Raw genomic sequence first — 23887 nt, forward strand, 5'->3', positions numbered from 1 at the left:
ATAAATTAATAAAAACAAATCATGTGGGCCAAGTGATATTTAATTCAATCAATCTTATCATGTCACATCAGTTTGTACAAAATAAGTTTGTATAAGGGTTTGTGGCTGTATTATTACTCATTTTAAAATTGGGGAGTTTATGTGCCAAAAAAGGCCCAAAAAATACGCAGTTGCATTAGTAGGATTTGGGAACTAGAAATTAAGACATCGTTCGTCATTTGTCGGTATGATGCGAAACCTCCAACCTAAAGGCAATTAGATTTCAAATTATGGTTTAATCTTTGTTGGTTTGTTCTCTTTTTTTTTTTTTTTTTACCCCTTCCCCTTTCTTTCCTCAACTGAAGAAAACTTGTAGATTCTTGTTGGGAATTGAGCTGATGAGATTGCTTTATATACCAGGTTAATATGTAGATAATATGAATTGTAGAATTTCGGAGCCATTTAAATTTGTAACGACATTTATAGGTGCAACGAGGTATATACTAGGCCTCTTAAAATCTTTTTCTATACGAGCATAATTGTCATTAGCTTATTTAAATTGTCAATTAAGCATACATTCATTATTTCTGTGTGCAGAATGTTTTTGAAGGATTTGCGTCATGATGTATGTCACTTAATTATTAGACAACAAATTTTGTAACTTGTAATCTAATATTTTGAATTAGATTATGAAAATTAAAACGTTTGCTTAGGTCATTCTTATATTTGAGTCTCAGTGATATATATGTTATTAATTTATTAGATAATGAATTTTATAATTTATAATCCATATGAACTTAAAATTATGAAAATTAGAATGCTTTTACGAAGATAATGCTTTACTTAAGAAAACTGAAAACTACTCTAAAAAAAACAAAAGAAAGAAAAAGAAAACTGCAAACTTAAATAGCTTTAAACCCAATGTGGAAGAAGCCCAAAGAAAAGTTTAGCTGTGAAATTTATTGTCCCTAAGAATTTATAAAAGCTTCACTTTTAAGTGTTGGCAATAAGTAGAATATTTTCAACACTGAATCACTTTTGTTTTTAATATATTTCTCTCATTATCTATTAAATATGATCTCAAAACTGAAGCGGTGATGATGTCGTCTGTGGTTGAAAGATCAGATTGTCAAGTGGTTTGATGTCGACCGACGTGTTATACGCAAAGAAGAGCTCCCAAACCGGCAGCCGGAAGCTGTCGTCTCGTAGAAACTTAAATTCCATGTGCGAAGCACGTGCAAGTAAGTGAATCCATTTACACAAAGCGACAAGCTATGGTGACAACTGACAAGTCCACAAAAATAGAGATTTCACGTTGGTTCTCTTGTTTTAATGGACTAAACTCAAGTGACAAGTCCATCAATACCTCCTCCAAATCCGGGCTACGGCCCAAGTCCAAAGTAATACAGTAAAAAAAATAAAAAAAATAGACGGGACCCATAAATATAACAACACCTTACAAAGCTAAAATCTAGACATCCAACTGAAAAAATTCTCTAGATAAAAGAAGTCGTTTCTCCTACCAATTAAAGTACCAAATCCTGTCAGTTAATACCACTTTACCACCTTCTATTAGCTATTTTTTATTCAACAATTAGGTTTTGTCACATTTAGTATATTGGAGTCCGATATTGATACCACTTGTGTTAACAAATGCAACCAAAATCTCTATGTGATTTAATCCAAAAGACAAGCTCATTGTACTCGTATATGAATTAAATTTTAGCTCATTCTCATTCAAGAAAGGAGTTAAGAACCAAACAACCAAATGTTGTGGGGAAGGTAAGGAGAAAGTAAAAATTATTTAGGTTTGGCCCACTCCTTTACCTTTACAAAAAAAAAAAAAAAAAAAAAAAAAAATGTTGGTTATCTCAATCACTCATATATGTTTGATTTACATATTTTTGTATTTAACGTGTTATTTTCCATAAGTTTTCATTAACATAACATAAAACAAATTGCTATTATTTGAATGATTGAGACGTGGTAGGCAGATTATTTATAACCATATTAAAACAAATATATCATAAACTGTTCCCTTCCATAATAAATTAATAATTAATGCAAGGCAACGCTATATTGTTCTGTCATTGTCACAATAAGTTGACACTATATAGCAAGATATCTCCCATTATCATCAATATAGGTAAACGAATTCGAAAATCTGAATTAAATTAGACAAAACCCAAAAAAAAGTCATAAAAAAGATAATAAATTGAGTTGATCAGACTGACTGTGCATGGATGTATTGAATCGTACACGAGGATTTGAAAGTGGGTGCTGGAAAAAAGCCAAAAATAATAAGGCAATGATGAAAAAATTATCACAATATATTAAATGCAAACTGTCTCATGGACGTCAAGTGTAGTTTTTTATTTTTTTAAAAAAATATATTGTATAACTTTGACTTTTGTGTATGAAGTTGACTGGCAAAAAGTTGATTGTGTTATCATTAGATAATGACTGATCACCAAAGCAAAAATTTTTGTTTTCCAAGTATAAAAGAAGATAATTTCCATGATTTGGTGAGGTGGATACTGGGTAGAAGTGCTTTTAGGTTTTATCTCACAGTTCAAATCTTCCATTTTGCATAACCTAATTTAGAAAAATCTATTAAAAAGCCCTTTTTTTTTCTTATTTTATAAGCGAGTGTTTTATATTTACTAATATTTTTTATTTTGATTTCTCTCTCTCTCTCTCTCACTCTCTATATATATTTGAGCTAGCTAAGCTAGGGTTTTGAAGATGAGAATAATGTGTTGGAGTTGAGAGGAATGGCGGCTGGTTCAAAGCTTCAAAAGAAAGTTTCTTAAGAAATAAGAAACAAGTATGAATCTTTCTCTCTAAAGATAGCTTTGGACCAGGCTTCATTCCTCTCAAAATTAAACACCTATCTATTATTAAATGGTTCTTTTTCATTTTGTTATATGTTTCGCTTTTGATTGATCTCATACAATATTGCAAAGAAGCAAATTTGTTTTATTGAGTTATTGAGAGGGTTAGGTTTGAGAGGAATGTTGTCTGGTTCAAGATCATGGAGGAAGAATAAATATCGGAACCCTAAATGATTCTTGGACCAGGCTTCATTCCACTCAACCAACTCCTCTTTGCTACAACTTTTTTTTACTTTTTCTTTTTTGGCTATGCTAGATCAAATTCTTATGCTTGGTAATCTCCCTTTCCATTCAATCCAAAAATAATCAGAAGAAATGAGAATCTTTGAGGTAAGCTTTCTATATATAGAGAATTATTAATTTCTTTTGCGCAATTGTGGATAAACTCATTACTTGTTTACATTTGATAAGAATTTTTTTTTTCAATTTTAGCTATATATAATGCTCAATACATTAGGATTTTTCTATGCGAATGTATAAATTCTGTATTTAAGATCGATGCAGACTCATTCATGATTTATTCATTATTCATACATACTTCTTTTAACAGCCAAATTGCTTAAACTCATTGTTGAGTTACTATATATATAAATTAGAACTTTATTTCATTAAGACTAAGTTTTCTTTTAAAATAAAAAATAAAAACAAAAACTTGAGTTGGGATGCTCTTCACTTGATACAGCAATATTAATTCTTCACTATATTCTCTGTGTGCTTTGTTTTTTGGGTGCTTTTTCTTATCTCTAAAACAGATTACATTTCACCAACAAATTAAAGAGATCATTTCTTATCACTTCAATGCTCAATAATTCACCTGGGCAAGACAGAATATTACTCTGTGAACTACTTAAACAAATGTTTGTGAAAATCAATGCACGATATAAACAATGCGTTCTCCAGGTTTCTATTTCTTGTTTGAAATTAGACGTGATAAAAATCTTGAATCGTTTCTTTAATATTCTACATTTTTTTAAAGAAAAAAAGACATTCAACAAGCCCATATAGATGGCAGGTGACACCTCGATCTTCTTGATTAGTAATTAAAATTGAGTCAAAGTGGATAACAAAGATTATTGTTCATTGACAAAGAGAAGGTTTAATAATTTCTCATCACTCGAATGTTCATTTCACAATTTCACAAGGACATGCCACTATTTTACTGTGACGTATTAATTAATTAGATGTGAAAGTTTCATGTATTGCCAGCCACTAGCCAGCTAGCTAGGTCTACATTCCTCATGGGTTTCAAATCACCCACACAACTAGGGTAGCCTAAAAATGTCTGACGCAATCTACAAATTCAATATCGGCACAATATAAGGCATTAAGTCAGATAAAATTGCACAAGTATTATAGAAATTTTTTAAAAAAGCCTACCTACAAATCCGATATCGACATAAAATAAGGCATCAAGTTGGTTAAAATTAATACAATTATTATAGAAGCTTAAGGATGACAGAACACTGACAAAAATAACGATTTACCAAACTTATTTATTATGTTAATTTGATATTTTACAACTAACACGGTAAAACCGACAAATGTTTTTGGCAAATATTTTTTTAATCTAAATATCATTGCTCATTATTATGTTTGGGATTTGGATAATCATTTGACAATTGTGGGTGATCTTCATGTTGGTTCAAATTTGACAACGGGGCATGAATAAATCACGAAACACCAACCCCGCTACCAGCTCTAAACACAACCAACGAAAAGAATCCATTAAAAAGAAAATTTTGTCTGTATTTTCTCTTAATTATTACAATCTAAACTTGCATGTTAACAGAGTTTGTCTTAAACTTTCTCGGGAAAATGTGACGTGGGTTTGCACTGAAAGATGACTTTTCTACGTTATTGCATGTACTTTTATTTTTGTCATGAAAATGCTTACTGAAGAGCTGAGAAACAAGAAAGGGAGAATGAAGAGATGCCATAAGTAGATTAAATTTTTTGAACAGTTAACGAGAAAATATTTGCAAGGCCGGCGTGTTTCTCGGTTAATAGATTTTTCTTGGATACGAAATCCATCATATATAAATGTATCAAAATACTTGTGAATATGCTTCCAAGCAAATTAATAAGAAGTGGGCATCAATTATGAAGCTTTCGTAATTGTTGAAAAAACTACTGCCGTTATGGGAAAAAGTGCTTAGCTCAGCAGCAGAAGCCAGAAGCCAGAATCCAGAAGCAATTTCCTGCATTTTCTCGTGGAGTTGTAGTACGTCGTTACAGGTTTCTTAATGGCTATTTTGTGTGTTCATGTGAAGAGTAAATGACGATTGACGATCTGACAATTCTTGGGAAATGAAACTGAGGGCAGATTTTTGGTACGTTTATCATTCATTGCTATTTTGTATAACTTGGTTGGTTTTGGAGTCAAATTTACTGGAAGTGATTTACAAAGCGTACATAGACGTAGTAGCTAGGCTAATAAATGATATATTTGACTTCGACTCTTCAACAGTTTTAATTGTGAACTGATGTCGATTGATTAGTACTATATCATCTTTATGAATGTTACGAAAGTACATATATATATTTCTAACTGATATCAGAGCCATGGAGAGGATAGTATAATATAAAATAGAGATTTTGTGTTTAAAGACTTGTATTTTAGTTCAACATTGTTTGTGTGGTGAGTATTACCTTTGTGTGCCTTGGTAGTTTTTGGTCGTAAGTCCCGATTTAGTTGAAGGGCAGTAAAACCAATTCTTAGCCTTGGATTGCAACCATACCTACAAGACTGATTCTAGAATATAGGTCTTGACCCATGGATTCTCTGCTCTGTAGAGGATCGTCCTTTTCTAGCTCTTCTTCTGGAAGAATTAGTGATTCAAAAAATATTGTGAATTCAGAAGAATTTGTGATTGAAGACTTTAATAAAGCAATTGAGAATTGAGAATTACCAAAGGTTAACAAAGAAATGATTTATAAAACTAAAAAGCTTGATTTTTTAAAGAATGATTATGTCATAAAAACTGAAGAACATGATATAACCCTTTCAAAGCCCTTTGAAACTATTCATTTGTTTTCAAAACAATCTTTAAAGAAATTAAAAGATAAAAATTTTAATTATGTTCATATCGGTTTAATACAAGTCGGCATAAAGCCCCTTACTAAAGAAGGCCTTAATACTTCTATTCTTGCTGTCTTGAGAGATGGGCGATTCATCTCTTTTGATGATTCTTTACTAAGTAATATAGAATCAAGTCTTTGTAAAAGTCCCATTTCATTCAATTGTTACCCGAACATAATAATTTCTCTAAAAGACAAGAATATTCTAAAAAGCATGATTTTGCAAATCAAAACCCATAATTATCACATGATTGAGGGATTTGTTCCAGTTGCATTAATCTATAAAATTTCCTACAAAGCCATGATTTCTGCATTTAGCACGCAACATAAATTTCAGTCAAAAAAAGATGAGACTCTTCTCTTGTAGACTGACCTGTCTAAAGCCAACACTGTTATCCCAAAACCAATCCAATGGAAAGATGTCAATCTTCCAGACGAATGGATTCTTGAAGGAGCCACTGCTCTAGTAATTCCAAAACAACTTGAGCCTAATACAGAGTTACAAAATGTAACTCAGTATTCCGATGGTAAAGTCAAGTTATCCTTTAGGAGATCTACATCATTTAGATTCTCCGACAAAGACTCAAGTACGAGTATTCCTACTTTAGAAAGGAGATTTTCAAAAATTCATTCTGTTGTAAATCTCCCTTTTCAACCAATACAAAGTCAACCTAGGTTTTCCACCTCTGATATACCTAGTTCTTCCATACATTCTGTCGACTATACAACTAGTGTTCCTCATCCTATTTACACTAGCCGACAACATGAAAAACATCAGGAAGAGAAAGAACATTCTCCTCCAACTTCTACTACATTTTCTGCCGTCACAGAAAATGTCATTAATGTTATAGAAAAAAGATTTTGAATTAGATAAAACTCTTCTTCATAATGATTTTTATTCTGATTCTTACAAAGAAAAAAGATTTTGGTTTTTCAAACATTTCTTAAACCAAAGAAAAGAAATCCAACAAGTTTATTATGAGTTTATAAATTTGCATAAAGTTCATATATTGTTTTTTAATTGGTTTGAGATTATGCTACGGATAACAACATTGCTTATCCTTTTAAAGAATCAAATCCCATTACTGTCCGAAAGAAAATCCCAGAATAGAACCTCTCCGGTAGTGGTAGAGTCATAGAATCTGAGCATCCACCTCTTAGGAGTCTAATCATTGAACATGGTGAGCCTCCTATTGAGATTAAAGCCTCACCCTGTAAAATCCATAAAGATCCAGAATCAGATTTAGATAGCATTATTCAACAGAATAATTTCTGTAATGCAAATCTAAATACAATAGGAAAACAGTTAACCAGGATAGAAAGCTAATTCCAAAAGTCGACTATAGTTGTTTCTCCTGTTATATCAAAATCGGATTCTGACAAAAAGCTTAAGGAGCCTATTTTCAAACATTTTCAGGTTTCGAAAACTAGTCAAAAGCTTGTACAAGAGTCAAAATCAGATTTTGCTAAAGCCATTAAAGAACAACTAGATAGAATAGAAGCTTCTTCTTCCTCTTCTAGTAAGATCCAAATAGCCCCAGATAGTGCCCAATCTAGCAAGATTGGTGTACTAGAACAAGACAATGTTTCTATAGCCTCTTCTGATATAGAAGCATTTAAAGAAGAACATGTTTTTAAAGCCAACAAAATCCATTGGGAATTAGCCCTACCTACTGTCAAGTCTCCACCTGACCTGGCCATAGATAACAGACCTGCTGCATTAAACCAATCTCGATTTAATACATCCTCTGTCTATGAATGAAATATTGATGGTATGTCTGAATACAATATTCTAGGATTGTTGCAACAGATGACCATGGCAGCCAATGCTTATAAAACCCAGTCGGGAACGTCTGACAAAGCCATTATAGAAATTCTCATAGCTGGTTTTACGGGTCAACTTAAAGGTTGGTGGGATCATCTTCTCACCAAACAGCAACAATTAGATATCCTTGATTCTATTCAAATAGATGAGAATGGAGCCCCCATCCTCGATGAGTTCAATAGTCCAATTCAGGATGCTGTTGCTACCCTGATCCTGACTATATCTCTTCATTTCATAGGAGACCCTTCGCACCTAAGGGATAAAAACGCTGAGTTACTACACAACCTGAGGTGTAGGAAGCTTAGTGAATTCCAAATCTACAAAACCACATTCTTTACCAGACTTTTCCTTAGGGATGATGCAAATCATATAACTTGGAAGGACAAATTCCTTGCAGGTTTACTTACCCTACTAGGAGAAAAGGTAAGGAGTTCTATTAAAGCCTTGTATGACAACTGTATTCTTTATGACGAACGCACCTATGGTGAATTAGTTAGTTTTGTTAATAAGGAATGATTAAAGATATGTCAAGATTTGAAATTACATAAACGACTTAAATGGGAGCTTAGGAAATCTAAGCAAGAATTAGGTAGTTTCTGTAAGCAATTCAATTATGACCCCTTTAAAACTTCCACCTCTAAAGATTATAATGGTAAGTGTTCTTCAAAACCTTACAAGAAACATTACAAGTCCAAAAGCCATACGAAACCTTTCCATGATTTTAGAGAATCCCCTTATAAGAAACCCTCAAGGCCTTATAAGAAGCCTAACTTCTCTAAAAAGAAGGATTTTAGAGCCAAACGTAAAACCCTTTTTAACTACAAAGAAGCCACATGTTACAAGTGCGGAAAGAAGGGTCATACTGTAAAATTTTGTAGAATGAATAGAAAGCTCTATGAGCTTGGCCTTGATGAAGAAACCCTCTGAGTCTTCCATGACGGGAGATAGTGAACCTCTACAGGTTGATGAGTTAATTGACTCAGATACATCTGTATCCAGTGATAGTGATTCTAATACAGAATCTTATTTAAAGAAGATTAATGTCTTGACTAAAGAACAAGAGACATTTCTTGAATTGGTTAAACATATTTCTGATCCAAATCTTCAAAAAGAATACCTTGATAAACTTTTAAAAACCTTAGAACTCAATAAAGCAGAAACTTCTAAAGCCCCAATGATAAAATAGAATACATATGACCTAACTGAAATCTTGGATAAAAAGAAAAAAAAAGAAAACAATTCCTAACATCCAATACCTTCAAAAGGAAATAAAAGAAATTAAACTTGAGATAAAAGAGTTAAAAGAAAAACAAAAGAATGATTCTGAAACCATTCAACTCCTCCTACAAAAATAATTAGATGATAATTCTGATAAAGATATTGAAACTGATAATGAAAATGAACAAAACGTGGAAAACATTGAATCCATACCAAATGATTTTCTGTTTGTTCTAAAACAAATCAGCACGAGAAAATACCTAATAAAAATTACATTAATTCTTTCTAAAGACTTTGAGATTGACACCATTACTCTTTTTGATACTGGTGCGGATCTAAATTGCATTAAAGAAGATATTGTCCCTAAAAGATTTCATGAAAAGACTAATGAAAGACTTTCAGCCGCCAATAATTCAAAATTGAAAGTAAAATCTAAAGTTGACGCCTCAGTGCATAATAATGGTTTTGAATTTAGGACTTCCTTTCTTTTAACAAATGATATCCAGCATACTGTTATATTAGGAACTCCCTTTATCAATCTCATTACTCCCTATACTGTCAACTATGATAGTATATCCTTTAAAGCAAAAATCAAAAAACTTATTTTCTCCTTTATTGAGAAACCTAAAACAAGAAATTTGAATATTGTTAAAGCTTGTTCTGTTTATCAGAACCAAATAAATGTACTCCTCAAGTCAAAACAAAATGACTTGATCTGTTTACAGAAGGATTTGAGTTTACAAAGAATCGAAACCAATTACAAAATGAATTTGTAAAAAGAAAAATCTTTGATTTTAAAAAACTCATTGAAAAAGAGATATGTGCAGATTTACCCTCTGCTTTTTGGAACAGAAAGCAACATTTAGTAGATTTACCATATGAAAACTCTTTTGATGAAAAACAAATACCTACCAAAGCCCGTCCAATCCAAATGAATATGGAATTGGAACAACATTGTAAAGAAGAAATAAAAGACTTAGAATCAAAAGGACTCATTGTAAAGTCTAGGTCTCCATGGTCTTGTGCTGCTTTCTATGTCAACAAAAACTCTGAAATAGAAAGAGGAACACCTAGACTTGTAATAAATTATAAACCCTTAAATAAAGCATTAAAATGGATTAGGTATCCCATACCTAATAAGAAGGATTTGCACCAAAAACTTCATTCTGCATTCATTTTTTCAAAATTTAATATGAAATCTGGGTTTTGGCAAATTCAAATTCATCCTAAAAACCGTTATAAAACTGTTTTTATTGTTCCTTTCGGACAGTATGAATGGACCGTAATGCCATTCGGACTAAAGAATGCTCCTTCAGAATTTCAGAGAATTATGAATGATATCTATAATCCCTTCTCTAAATTCTGTATTGTTTATATTGATGATGTGTTGATTTTTTCCCAAACAATTGATCAACATTTCAAACATTTAAAGACTTTCTACCTTGCCACTAGAAAGGCTGGCCTGACAATTTCTAGTTCTAAAGTTTCTTTGTTTCAAACAAAGATCAGGTTCCTAGGTCATTACATTTCTAAGGGGACCATTACGCCTATTGAAAGATCTCTTTTATTTGCTGATAAATTTCCTGATAAAATTTTAGATAAAACCAACTACAAAGATTCTTAGGTAGTTTAAATTATGTTCTTGATTTTTGTCCCAACATCAACAGGATGTCCAAACCATTGCATGATAGATTGAAAAAGAGCCATGTTGCATGGACAGATGAACACACTAAAGCTGTTAAATTGATAAAGAATTCTGTTAAAAACATTCCGTGTTTATTTCTTGCAAATCCTACATTACCTAAAATTGTTGAAACTGATGCATCTGATTTAGGTTATGGAGGGATATTAAAGCAAAAAGAAAATGATAAAGAACAAATAGTACAATATGTTTCTGCTCATTAGAATAAATGTCAAAGAAATTACTCTACTATTAAAAAAGAAATTCTTTCTATTGTCTTATGCATTTCCAAATTCCAAAGTGATCTGTTAAATCAAAATTTTTTGCTCAGAATTGATTGCAAAGCTGCAAAACATATTTTAGAAAAAGATGTTCAAAATATTGCATCAAAACAGATTTTTGCACGATGGCAAGCCATTTTAAGCGTTTTTGATTTTGACATTGAATTTATTAAAGGAGATACGAATTCTATCCCTGACTTTCTAACCAGGGAATTTCTTCAAAACAGATAATGCCGCCCAAGAAAAAAGACAAAGGTAAAGCTGTTCTTAAAGACACTGAGTCACAAGCAACCTCCAAAGAACCCCTATCAACCCCCTCTAAAGAAAAATTACTTTCTTCTGCCATACCCATCAAATCTTGGATTGAAATGGTTGAAGAACATGAAGCTCAATATAAAGCCATTACCTCCGAAGATCAGGTAAAGGAATGGGTGAATTTTATTACAAAGTCTCCAGAGTTTATGCTCGCCTTACAAAATATTTCTCAAACTTAAGCCCTTTCTCAAGTTCCTGAGAAAGAAAAACCTATTTCTAAAGCAATTTCAAAACCTTCTTCCTCTAAAGAAATTGTTTCATGTGAAAGCTCTTCTTCGCAAATTATTATTTCTCAATCAAAGCTTTCACAAAAATCATCGGATTGGTTTAGTAAAGCTTATCAACAAAATATTTTATCAATGGAGGATCGGTTTTATCATTCTGATCCATTTCAAGCAATTTCAAAGATTTTCCCGAAAGGCTGGTTTTTCAAACCATGGGATTTATTCAAACCCCAGTCTTTCTACCAAAGCATACTTGAGTTCACTGAGTCAGTAAAATTTAAACATTTCTTTCTTAGTGAAGCTCATTCTGAGCTAGCCTATTCTACGGCTACCATTCTTAAAGTCTTAAGTCCAAATCAGTGGGGTGACCAACTCCACAAACCAAAAACCTTTCCTGCCAATTTTCAAAGACGTTTAAACCACTGCTTATCTTTTTCCTACTGGGATTACCAGCAAGCCTGGTTTAAAACCTTTTTTTATCCAAAATCCCAAAAAATCTCACTCTTGGTTATTTTTCTTCAATTAAAAAATAACTGTTCAAAGCCTTCCAAATTAGTTCCAAATTTGGTGGAACTATTTTGGGCCAAGCCTAGAAATTCTAACCCAAAATGCCATCAAATGTTTAAATTTATTTAAAGCCCATTATGTTCCTTCCGAGTCTGAGAAGAGGTTTCCTCATTTTATCTGTTTTTGTACAAACTTTTTCCTTCCCTGGGTTTGGATGTGGAATTTCCAATACCACACCATAGACACCCAACTAGTTTTACAAAAAAACTTCAAAGTCAAATGGTGGTCTAAATTTGACGAACAGTCAAAATTGTCTGAAGCCACGATCCAATCCTGGCTTTCCACAAGAGGCCTCCTTACCCCAAGTAAAGACCTAGTCAAAACCCAAAGCACTTTTCTCGCCCAGAGGGCCAAAGCCCAATCCCTATTGGCCAGTGCCAAAACCGAGGATGAATATTTCAAAGTGATGCAGCAACTTCTTGCCACAAGATCTGAGCCATCCGTTGCAAGCTCTTCATCAAGCTCCTCAGGAGAAGCTGAACCGTTCATTTCCCTCGGAGATGAAAACGAAAATGACTGCTTCGGAATATTCTCTCCATTAAAGCATTAAAGCTTTGTTTTAAAAAAAAGAGTAAAAATTGTCTTATTTCCCTTATTTCCTTGTAATTATTACTCATGTAATTAACGATTGTATTTCCCTTTGTAACAATTACTTTGTTGTAATTATTTTCTGCATTTATATTATTTTTTTTTTGGTGGTCCCCTGGACACAAGTGAGAGCGCACATGTCTCTTCACCCAGTTTTTGCCTTTTCAAGGCCCCTTTTCCATGTTGCTGTCTCCACTAAAGTCTCATCTTACCAGCCACGCATGTGAAGATACAGCAAAAGTAAATAAAGCAAAAGATGCCCTCAATCATGTTGTCTTCCACGACACCTCCCTTGTTGGCTTTTTCTGATAAAGCTACAGTTTCGCTACAGTGGACGAATAAAGCTACAGTTTCGCTACAGTTGAAGCTACAGACTCGCCACAGTTCAAGCTTCAGTTGTTTTAAATTCAAAGCTATGTAACATTTAGGGGCAGAGTTTTGTTTACAAAATTTACATTCTCTCTCTCTCTCTCTCTCTCTGGGAAATCAGGATCAAGACATCAAGGAAAATTATTCCTGTCTTGTAATTTTCCCTTTCTACAAAATCTGTAAACATTTTCCATTGTAAAGCTCTCGGATCCAAGCAATCTATGTAAGCATCTCTCATTTAATCTATTTAAAGTTTCAAATGTATGTTTAAATTTCTGCAATTTTAAATTTATAAAAACTGCTACGTTCCTCTAAGGCAAAGAGACCGGATCTCTGCCCTTAGTTGTATCTTCTCTTCTCCCTCCATTCAATCAGAATACTATTTCTGGGATCCAGATCTAGTATTGTCTATGAGCCTTTAGATATTGTTGCTAGGCTTGTTTAAAGAACATTAAATTATTTTTAGTATATCGGCTGGAAAACAGAACGTGTGTGATATTGATCTGTTCTAAGTTAGATCTGGTCACAAAGGTAGATTAAGTTCTGCATCGATCTGAAAACAACGCCACGTACTAAATAAATTCTTATTTATTAATTGCAATTTAAAGTTTAAAATTTTGAATTCTGCTAAATCACATCCACACTTCGATCAGATATATATATATATATATATGGATTGTGGGGGTTTAATTTTCTTCTTTAATTTGAGTGAAGGTAGTTTTCTCCCTTTCAAAATGTGAGTGGAGTAGACGTCCCTCGAATATTAGAAAATGTAAAAATCTAAGCGGGTTTCATAAGAATTGATGTAATCTCATGTAATATGAGTTGTACTCTTGAGCAATAGTCTTATGTAATAAAAAAAAATTGTGAACTAATCTCGATTGATTAATACTATATCATCTTTATGAATGTTATGAAAGTATATGTATATATATTTTTTTATTTGGTATTAGTTCTAACCTTTTGTTGTTCAGAATATATTTTATGCAGATCTTTAAACGAACTACATCAATGCAAACTCATGTTATATTATGTGAGTGATTTTTAAGAAATTACTTAATTGATATATATTATCGAAGTAGAATCAAATATTCTTCCTATTATAAAACAATTAATTTGGAGATATTAGAAGGCTCTGTTTGATATAACTTTTCAAATAGAGTTTATTTAAATAGAGTTTGTATTAGTAGAGCTTTTACTTAAAATAAATTAGTTATTTAGTTATTAATGAGAGCTTTTATTAAAAATTATAAAATTATTTTAATAGATAAGTTAAAGTTATGTTATAGAAAGAAAAAAAGATTGTCAAATAAGTAAAGAATATTTCAAATGCTTTAAAATTTAAAAGAGTTTTTAACTTCTACTTTTAAAAGCTCAAAATTTGAGCTTTAGTAGAGGCAAAATAGCTTATCCAATCTTCAAAAACTCCAAAAAAAAATCACAAAAATTTTAATAAGAACTTATGAGATTAAATAAGCACTAATGACTATTAGTAAAGCATACCAAATAAGTATCAAGAGATATATATTTATTCCATTAAAAAGGAAAATTGTTGAAATCATTTTATGTATAACGTAGATTTAGCTATATAGAGTAGATTCACCCTATTTAAAAATTATTTAAAATGGCAAACCACATTTAGTTGAGTAGTAGGCACGTGCGGTTTACTCTACTCATATTCTAGAGGTCAAGAATTTAATCCTTCGGTGGAGGTTAATTTTCTTTTAAATATTTAGATGTAGATCTAGCCAATTTAGGCTCATATTCCAAACTGTATGATAATCGACTTTTGATCACAAACATCTAACTATTCTTAGGTGCAGGCACCATAATGTATTTTTATTGCAAACATACTCTTAAACCGTGCGGTTTAAGAAATTTTTTTTTAATAAACTATAAAGTTGTACGGTTTAAGAAAGTTAAAAACTAACCCTATAAAACTCATGGTTTAAAAGTGTGTCTACATAAAAATAAAAAGTCTATATATGAATTCAAATCTATGTGTTTGTAGAAGTTGATTTCTCAGTAGTCCATAATCCATCCATATATTTAGAATAGAGCTCACTCCCTTTTTAGAAGAAACCACTTGAGCTCAAATTTTGTTGGCCCGACTTTCTTAAAAATGAAAATATCTTAATTTTAAAGGACGAAGAAAGCACAAACCTCCAAATGATATAAGTAATATTTATATAGTAGAATTTAGAATAATAACATTTAACAACTTTTTGTATCGTCTCAATAAATAGAATGAGTGATTGAAGCTTTATATGAAAATTTAAAATGCCATCTATACAGTACAAGGGCAAATTTGATGCGACTCGATTATTGAATCACGGCCCAATTCAGGCCCATGTTTTAAAAAGTTTCTAAAATTATGTTACCCACACCAACGCCTCTATCCTCCGAATTTGGGGGGACAATACATAAACAAAGAAACCCAACGACAAACAAAGAGGGTTAATAACAGTCAATCAGTGGTGTCTTCAAATTCAAAGGCAGCAACGATGGACAGAGAAGACGGCGGAGCAGGAGGAGGGGGTAGTCCCACGGCCACGCTGCGGCCCAGGAAGGGAATGAGGTCTAGGACATGGTTGGTGGTTTTGGAATTCGGGCAGCCACCGGTTGAGGAGGTGGGAAAGCACTTGATCATGCGACGTACTGGGTTGCCGGCACGTGACCTCAGAGTGCTGGATCCTTTGCTGTCTTACCCATCTTCGATTCTGAGGCGTGAGCGCGCCGTTGTGATTAATTTGGAGCATGTCAAGGCTATTGTGACGGCCAAAGAGGTCTTTGATGCCCTATTCTACCAACCCTCTGGTTGTTCAGTTCGTTCGGGATTTGCAGCATCGCATTTCTTCTCTTCAAGCTTTGTCCACACAATGGGTGTTTCATTATATTCGTTTTATTTATTTCTGCGAAATTTTTGGTACTTTGTTTCGAGTTCTTCTTGATCATACCTTGTAACTCATAAAATTTGTTGCCGAAAAAGTCTCTTTTATCACTTGTATGCCCTTAAATTATCATTATATACCCTTAAATTCTCTTATTATCATTTGTATGCCCTTAAATTATCACATGTATCATATGAAAAGACCAGATTAGCCCTCTAACGTCATCATATTTAAATGGCAAGTAACGATTTAATGGACGACATATACATTTTGTCAACTTAGAATGAACGATAGATGCAACCTCAAAGTATTGTAGTATTTTTAATAACGGAGTAAACTAAGGGTATATAAATGATAATTTTCCTTATTCAATTACAGTACCGTTGCTACAACATCTACTACAGTACTAGGCAAAATCCCTCATGCATCCTTAGCTGTCGCCTGTTGGATATCTTATATTTAATGCAACCTGACAGTGACCAATTGTTACACTAACATTAAATATAACATTAAACGATCTAAGTTCTATTTATCGTACAAGGTGAATCCCTATTTCTAGTTCATCACTAATTTTATATCAAGCATGACCCTATTCAAATTAATTACTCAACTTGGGAAAACCAATCTAAAACTAAGTATTACCTTAACAAGATCCACTAAGTCATACATTTTTCAGGCTCTTTCTTAGCTAGTATCCCTAAATGAGTGGTTTGATGAAATAGAGAATTAAAATAAATACACAAAATGCTATATCAAACATAGAGCAACACACGTATATCTGTCAAACATCCATTAAGATCATTTATCACTTAACTACAATCAAATTTAGTTCATGATTTATGAAAGAAAAATAAATAAAAGAGTTTCAACATCAAATACATACCTAAAATGAAATAGAAAACAAGAAAATAAGAAGAATGACTCATTTTCTAATTGATCTATGCGATTTTTCCTCTGTGACATCCTTCAATCTCTCTCTTGAATCATGTTTTCTTGTTGTTTCTTTTCAGTTTTTCTCCTTGGTTGACGAATCTCTCTTTTTCTTTACTTGTGTACTCCTTTTATAACAGAAAATTAGGGCAACCAGAAGTCTAGGGCATGTATCTTCCAGATTTGGAAACTCCAGATTGCTTTAGCAACACTGCTACAACATCTGCACTGTTCCAGACTTTTTTCAATTTTTCTGTAACCAAGTTCTTCCCTTATTTTTGCAAGCCTATTGCAGCAGCATTCCTTCTTTGAAATTTGAGCTTCTAGTCACTTACAATTATGCATACGATCTAAGTACACACAAATTATTCTAAATCGAACAAAATTTATTAAAATAAACTAAAATGGATGTTCATGTAAAATATAATTAAAATGCAATAACATGTTATTTACTGTTTAAGTATTACTGATTCAAGTCTAAAAGTGTCATGATAACTCTTATTTCATAGAGTTATCAACCACCGACTAGAGAGAAGTTAATCGTCTCAGTATGTAGGAAAGAATAATTAAAACGCCAAAACATGCTCACGCTTTCAGTTTGTTGTCAGAAGATCTTGCAACTCTAGAGGCACTAATTACATTTGCTTCTTGAAAATATTTGAACGTTCATTAGAAGCCCATCAGTTTGTTAAATGTTAATAAATTTTATGATGGCTTGATAGCATTTATTAAACATGTAATTAATAATTATTTCATTTCATTTACAGTGAAAATGCTCTTTATTTGTTCTCTTACTACTAATGAGTTACTTGATTTTTTAGAAGCTTATAGACTAGAGCTAGATCCCAAGACTCTTTTGTTGGATTGGTTGGCTGATAATGGTAGCTGTAGTAGTAAAAACCAAAAATTAGATTTAAGTCTCTGTTTGTAAATATTTTCTATTGCAGTGTTCATGTGATGTTTCTAAACTCTACTTCATTCCTTCAAGGCATTGAGGACAATATCTCGTTCTGGTTTGTGGAAGGAATAGTTAACAATTATGGAATACTGGTAGTTGTCTTGTCATACATTTAGATGGCCGAATATGGAGTTTAAATACTTTAGAAACACATCGTTCCAATCTTAGAACTTAGTTAAAAAAATTTTAAAAAAAAGTAAAAAATAAAAAATAAAAATTAAGGCATTTTGTGTGATATTTTGAGATTAGATGACATGACAAGTTCTAAATTTTAGTATTTGTATTATCTTTAGTCTTGAATTAAGTTACACCATTTTTACCACTTTGCATATTGATGTTGCTGACAAGTGTGATAAGAAATTTGATGAGTGAAATTGATTGAGTTACTTGAAAGAATTTACATGTCATAATAAGTTCCAAATGAGATTTTAAGTCCATTATTTTTCTTGTAGAGCAACTCTTGTTCATATTTTAGCAATTTACTATTTTATACATTATCTCTATCTTTTTCTTTTGAGTCAACAAAATAAAAAAAATTGCGTATTGCTATTTCTAAAAGTCCATTGAACTAGTACATATGAGAGACTATTTAAAGCTCTATAAATGACAAAAAGGTCATCTTTGATCTGTTTGAGCCTTTTTAGCCATCCTTACTGATAACTCTATGAAATGAAAGTTATCATGACACTTTTAAACTTAAATCATGATTACTTAGAGTGCAAATGACATGTTTTTAGTGCATTTTAGTAATGTTTTGCATAAACATCCTTTTTAGCTTACTTTTAATAAGTTTTGTTTGATTTAGAATAAATTGTGTACTTAGATCATAAACATGATTGTAGGGAACCAAAATTTCAAATTCCAAGGAAGGATTGCGGCTATATCAGGCTTGTGAAGATAGGGAAAGAATATGATTAGAGAACAATTGAAGCAAGTATGGAACAATGCAAATGTTGAAGTCAATGTTGTAGTAATGATGCTGTAGCAATCCTGGAGTAACGACAGAGCATATTTCGCATTAGATACATAGAAGATTGCAATATGAGGTTTCCTAATTTGGAAGAGGAGCACCCTAGACTTCCGTTTACCCTAATTCGAATGTATAAAAGGAGCATACACGCAAAGAAAAAAGGAGGAGAGGCCGTCATTAAAGAAAATAAAAAGGAAGAGAAACAAAATGAGAGAAACCAAAGGTGAAGAAGATGGTGATTGAACCAAAAGATTCAAGAAGAACATTAAGTGGATCTCAAATCTTATTTCTTGTTTTTTTGTTTTATCCTGTTATAATGAATTTTTTGATAGCTGAAATTATTTTGCTTTCTATTTTGTCGCAAATTATGAACTAAATTTATTTGTGGTTGAGTGATAAACAATCTTGATGGTTAATTGACTGACATTTTGTGTTGCCGCATGTTTGCTATAGTATGTTGTTTTGATAATACTTATTTCAATTCACTATTTCGGCTGACCACCTATTTAGTGGTACTATCTAAGGAAGAGCCTCGAAAAGGCCTGTCTTAGTAGAACATATCAGAGCAATAGTTGGTCTCAAATTGGGTTTCTTGAGTTGAGTTTATTTTGATTCGAAAAGGGTCATGCTTAATCTAAAACTAGTGATGAACTAGGTATAGGGATTCACCTTGTAAGGTAATTAGAATATAAAACGTGTAATGCTATATCTAATGTTAGCCTAACAATTGGTCACTGTTAAGTTACATTTACATATAAAACATATAACGTGCGATAGCTGAGAATACATAACGATTCTGCCCAGTGTTGTAGCAACTGAACCAAATATTAGAAAAATAGTCAAAATCATTAAATGTATTTAATCACTCAACTACTCTATTCCCCTTGGTTACATTTTTATATTAGCCATGATATTTACTTTACTACATTTTTCTTATTGCCTTTTTATTTTAATTAGATCATTCGTTTAATAATTTTTTTAGTTCAAATTTAAAATAAAAATTGCAGTGATAAAATTATTGTAGCAATTCTCAATACAACAATCCCTGTGGAAACGATATTGAAGACTTATCATTATATTACTTGTTGTGTACACTTGCACATTGACACCAATAGCATTAGAAAACAACCAACAAGGTTTTGGTGCCGTTGCCAAGGATTGGTACTTATTGTGATTTGTAAATTCAATTTTAGTTGGTGCAAAATTTTAATTTTCTTTTTTGTTTACTATGTTTGTGGAAGTGCTCTGGCAATCCTTGCATGTGCAAATACAAACCTGTTGAATTTTAATTTGATCTAGATATTGAAAGAACTGTAAGGAGATTGAGGAAAAAGAATAGGAATTCAAAGGCTGTTGTAGCAATGGACGATTTGCAAGATGTGGGTAATTTGAACCCTCACGGAGAAATACAACCTGTTAATGGCCAAGAAGTGTTAGCCTAAAGGGCTATACATAATGTAATTTTGATTATGACAAACATATGTCTTAAGTGATTTGATAAATATTGTACTTCACATTTTTGCTAGTTCTTGAAGGATAATATTTATGCAAGTGAGTCAAGTGAAATCAAGCTCAAGACACTCAACGAAAAATTGCGCGATCAAGAAAAAAGTTTAGCTCAACGGAGTCATTATTGCGACAAATTCTTATAAAGCCGGTATGATTTAATATATGCATGGTTTAGCATTTGAGAAGCTCAAGATTTTGTTTGATAAATCATCATTATGAAACCGAAGGTTTTGCAATTATAAGCCAAGTATCTCAAGAAATTAGATGTTTTTCAAAATGTTGACTAAAATGAAAAAGTTTTGCAATCTTTAATAAGTATAGTTTTGAGTTCTGGATTTGAACTTATTTGAAAACATTTGAAATGTTTAGGTCGTACTATAATTTATAAAAGTTAGAGGACCTGAGTGTAAATATTATAAATGGATAGAGAGTTAGCGGCTGATTGCCTGAGGACTAGCGGCTAGCCGCCTGAGGAAAATTTTATATTTTTAAATTTTGGACTAAATTGAAAAGTTTTTTAGAACTTTAAAATTTTATAAATATTTTGTTAAATTTTGAAATGAACTTCTTTGAAAAATATTATTATATTTTGAGTCATATCATAATTTCATAAAGTTTTAGGAATAACGATTATTATTTAGAAATTCTGAAATTAGACCTGTTTGTAAAATTTTATGACTTTTGGGCCTTAGTACAATTATAGAAAGTTTTGGACAACATGAAATTGTATAAATATTGTTACTATAGCAAAATTCAAATTTTAACGATAACTTTCACTGTACTGTAGCGAGGAGCCGGCTAGTTAAACGGCTACCCGCTTGCTGGAATTTGCTTATAACAATTAGTTTTTAAGCTAAATCTATATAAAATCAAATCCAACTTCAATTTTAAGACTTTTGCAAGTATAAACAAGTGTAAAAAATATATTTTAAGCTTCAAATTCACAAATCATCATAGATTAAATCTTGATTGAGTTATCATTTGTATATCTATTCTAAAAGAGAGTTTTAGTTTTAATTTTTGTTTTCTTATCAAATTTGTAAGTGCATAAGTGTGGGAAACACTTGAGTGAAGAGATTGGAGGATAATCTCTTGTTGTAAAGGTTTATTGACACATTGGAAGTCAATTATAAACATTTTAATCCTTAGGAGGCTTGGATAATGAAATTCTCGAGCTTGGTAGGCTTGGAGGCATAGACGTAGGCAGGGATTGTCGAACCACATAAAAATCATTATATTTGCTCTCTCTTCCCTTACTCTTTTAATTATTGTGCTTTATTAAATTTATTATTTTTTTATTTATTAAGGCAATAGATTGAATTATTGTGTGGTTTGTTTAGTTTAAGTTTTAAAATCCCAATTCAGCCCCCCTTAGATTGCATAACTAGTATTTCAAGAATGTTAGAAAACAACAATATCCACATGGCAGATAACAGAGACAAAGCCATTAGAGACTATCCCGTGTTGACCCCTCATGTTATATAACATGGGATAGTTAGACCTGAAGTACAAGCTGCCAATTTTGAACTGAAACCAATGTTGCTTCAGATGCTACAAATAGTGGGACAATTCAATGGATTGCTATAAGAAGATCCTCACCTTCACCTTAAACCGTTCTTGGAGGTGAGTGATGTTTTCAAATTTACTGGAGCATTGTAGAAAGCATTAAGGCTCAAACTTTTCCCTTTTTCTTTAAGAGATCCAACAAGGATATGGTTGAATTCTTTGCCACAAAACTCCATCACAACATGGAATGATTTGGCTGATAAATTTTTAATGAAGTATTTTCCTCTGACAAAAAGTGCAAAGTTGAGGAATGAGATCACATTCTTCCATTAACTTGAAGGTGAAAGTTTGTATGATGCATGTGAAATATTCAAGGAGCTCCTCAGGAGATGCCCTCATCATAGTATTTCTTATTTCATACAGTTGGAAACTTTCTATAATTGGTTGAACTCAAGCACTAGATTGATGGTAGATCTTCAACAAATGGGGCTTGGTTGTCTAAGTAATATAATGAGGCTTATGAAATTTTGAAGAGGATAACTAACAATAACTATCAATGGCCATCAGTAAGACAAGCTGGAGCAAGAGGAGCAGCAGGAGTACACAATGTGGATGCATTGATAGCATTATCAGCCAAAGTAACATCATTGACAAATATGGTTAAAGTAATGACCATTGCTTTAGCAGTAGTTTATCAAGTTGTTGAAGTCTCTTGTGTTTATTATGGAGAGGAGCATTTATATGATAATTGTCCTAAGAATCTAGCTTTAGTTAATTATGCGGGCAGCTTTAATAGACAAAATCAGAAGAATCCATATTTAAACACCTATAACCCTGGATGGAGACAACACCCAAATTTTTCATGGAGCAATCAGAATTAGCATGCTGCAACATTTAGTGGACAGAATAGACCTACTCCGCCACCTGGTTTTCGTCAGCAAATGTAAGGGCAAAGAAACACTAGTAATGATCAATTTAGTTCTCTAGAAACTCTAATTAAAGAGTATATTATGAAGAATGAAGTAGTGGTCTAAAGCCAAGCTGTATCTTTAAAAAACTTGGAGAATCAGATTTGAAAACTTGCCATAACATTGAGCAACAGACCTCAGAGAAGTTACCAAGCAACACGGAGGATCCAAGAGGAAAAGGAAAAGAACATTGAAAGGTGATTAATTTAAGGTCTAGAAACGATGTTCATATTCTAGTCAGAGTACTAAATAGAAGAGTGGAACCTAATTCAACTCAAGAGGAAACACAAATTGAAGAAAACTCACAATAACCCATTTTCCAGCACACTGGCGAAAGTAGCCAAGCTACAACAACTGCAGAAAAACATGACTCAGTGCTTATTGAGGAAGAAATTGTAGCACTAATAGCAACAAATCAGAATAAAGGAAGAGAAAAGTAGTCTGTACAGCCTGCTGCAGCACAATAGTTTAGGCATCCACCACTATTCCTTTAAAGATTTCAAAAGCAAAAGCAAAATAAACAGTTTAGCAAATTTTTGGAGGTATTGAAACAACTGCATTTCAGCATTCCGTTTGTGGAAGCATTGGAACAAATGCCAAATTATGTAAAGTTTTTTAAAGATATATTGGCAAGAAAGATGAGGCTTGGAGAATTCGAAACAGTTGCTCTAACACAAAAATGCAACCATATGTTGTAGAAAAATCCCTCAGAAATTAAAAGATCTTGGAAGTTTTACAATTTCATGTTCCATTGGAAATAGATACAGTGGTAAGACAATTTGTGATTTGGGAGCAAATATTAATATTATGCAACTATCAGTATACAACCAATTACGAATGAGAGAAGTCACACCAACCACAGTGACGTTGTAACTTGCTGATAGATCTCATGCTTATCTTGAAGGCAAGATTAATGATGTGCTGCTTAAGGTGGATAAATTCATTTTTGTAGTCGATTTTATAGTGCTAGACTTTGAAGCAGACAAAGAAGTACTAATTATTCTAGGCAGACCTTTAGTAGCTGGTAGTGTCGTTAAGGTGCACCAAATTTAAAACCTTACCACTAATATAAATAATTAGTACAGAGCGAGTAAGGATCGATCCCACAGAGACTATGCTAGTTATATTTATTATTA

At 32.3% G+C, this 23887-nt stretch overlaps 3 non-coding genes across 3 annotated transcripts; 2 read left to right on the forward strand and 1 right to left on the reverse strand.

Annotated features, from left to right (window-relative positions):
- Window positions 1–2735: 2735 nt before the first annotated feature.
- MIR166J (microRNA MIR166j) lies at window positions 2736–2868 on the forward strand. Its single transcript, NR_161499.1, has one exon. It is a non-coding gene; the product is annotated as a microRNA MIR166j (primary transcript).
- A 103-nt stretch (window positions 2869–2971) lies between these two features.
- MIR166K (microRNA MIR166k) lies at window positions 2972–3086 on the forward strand. Its single transcript, NR_161500.1, is given in 1 exon segment — window positions 2972–3086. It is a non-coding gene; the product is annotated as a microRNA MIR166k (primary transcript).
- An 18997-nt stretch (window positions 3087–22083) lies between these two features.
- Window positions 22084–22190, reverse strand: LOC112495964 (small nucleolar RNA R71). The gene has a single exon (XR_003062380.2). It is a non-coding gene; the product is annotated as a small nucleolar RNA R71 (small nucleolar RNA).
- Window positions 22191–23887: the final 1697 nt, after the last annotated feature.

The sequence above is a fragment of the Citrus sinensis genome, chromosome 7 (genome assembly GCF_022201045.2).
Source record: "Citrus sinensis cultivar Valencia sweet orange chromosome 7, DVS_A1.0, whole genome shotgun sequence".
In the NCBI taxonomy this organism is placed as follows: domain Eukaryota; kingdom Viridiplantae; phylum Streptophyta; class Magnoliopsida; order Sapindales; family Rutaceae; genus Citrus; species Citrus sinensis.